The sequence below is a fragment of the Apium graveolens genome, unplaced genomic scaffold (assembly GCF_009905375.1).
Source record: "Apium graveolens cultivar Ventura unplaced genomic scaffold, ASM990537v1 ctg295, whole genome shotgun sequence".
Classification (NCBI taxonomy): domain Eukaryota; kingdom Viridiplantae; phylum Streptophyta; class Magnoliopsida; order Apiales; family Apiaceae; genus Apium; species Apium graveolens.
Window position 1 is genome coordinate 22,634 of NW_027417866.1, and position 1,741 is coordinate 24,374.

Here is a 1,741-nt window from a genome sequence, read left to right on the forward strand (position 1 = left end):
GAAAAATTAACCGCCGCTAATAACTCAAACCTCAATGTAGTTAGTAAGGTTGATGCCTCTATCAATAATAAAACCTTCCAAATTAAGACATCTTTTCTCCTAGTTAAAGGCATACATCATCTTGTCATATTACGTACACCTTTCTTCAATTTAATAACCCCTTATACTGTCACCTACGAAGGTATTACTTTCAAAACCTATGACACCAAACTTACCTTCCCATTTCTTGAAAAACCCAAAACAAGGAACCTCAATACAATAAAGGCATATTCTATATATAATAACGAGATAAATGCCTTAATACAAGATAAACAGATATAATTATCCCATCTAAAACAAGAACTTTCCTCTCACAAGATTGAGAAGCAGTTACAAGACCGCTTTATCAAAGAAAAAATCTTAAAATTACTAAAATAAATAGAAGTGGAACTCTGTTCTGACCAACCAAATGCATTTTGGCATAGAAAACAACATATGATTGATTTACCTTATGAAAAAGATTTTGATGAGAAGGAAATACCCACAAAAGCGAGACCTATCCAAATGAACTCCGACCTAGAACAACATTACAGAAAAGAAATCACCGATCTCGAATCCAAAGGAATCATATCAAAATCCAGATCCCCGTGGTCCTGTGCAGCTTTCTTTGTAAACAAAAATGCTGAAATTGAGAGAGGGACACCAAGGCTAGTTATAAATTATAAGCCTCTAAATAAAGCCTTAAGATGGGTACGATACCCTATACCTAATAAAAAAGACCTTTTACAAAAATTAAGATCTTCGGTAATATTCTCCAAATTTGATTTAAAATCAGGATTTTGGCAGATTCAAATCCACCCAAAAGATAGATATAAAACCGCTTTTACGGTCCCATTCGGACAGTATGAATGGAATGTTCTTCCATTTGGAATCAAAACCGCCCCTAGCGAATTCCAAAGAATTATGAATGACATATTCAGTGACTATTCTACATTCTGTATAGTATATATTGATGATGTTCTAGTTTTTTCAGAATCTATTGAACAACATTTCAAACACCTTAAAACTTTCTGCCATGTATCTAGGAAAAATGGTTTAGTCATATCAAAATCCAAGATTTCCCTATTTCAAACTCGTATAAGATTTCTTGGCCACTACATATCAAAAGGGACAGTTACACCAATTGAAAGAGCCCTAACATTTGCAACAAAATTTCCCGATAAAATCACAGATAAAACCCAACTCCAAAGATTTTTAGGAAGTCTCAACTAGGTGCTAGACTTCTATCCAAACATCAATAGGATAGCCAAGCCCTTACCGCCTTAAAACTAACCCCGTCCCTTGGTCATCTGAACATACCGAAATTGTTCGATAAATCAAAGCTCAGGTTCTAGAAATCCCTTGTCTACACCTTGCTGATCCAAATGCTTCTAAAGTAGTTGAAACAGATGCTTCTGAGTTAGGATACGGCGGTATACTAAAATAAGTAGTCAATGGAAAAGAACAAATAGTCCAGTTTACATCTGCATATTGGAATGATTGTCAAAGAAATTATTCTACTATAAAAAAGGAAATACTTTCAATTGTTTTATGTATTACGAAATTTCAGAGTGATTTATTAAATCAAAAATTTCTTCTTAGAGTCGATTGTAAATCTGCAAAAGAGGTTTTACAAAAAGATGTCCAAAATATTACATCAAAACAAATTTTCTCCATATGGCAAGCATTATTAAGCATTTTTTATTTTGATATTGAACACATT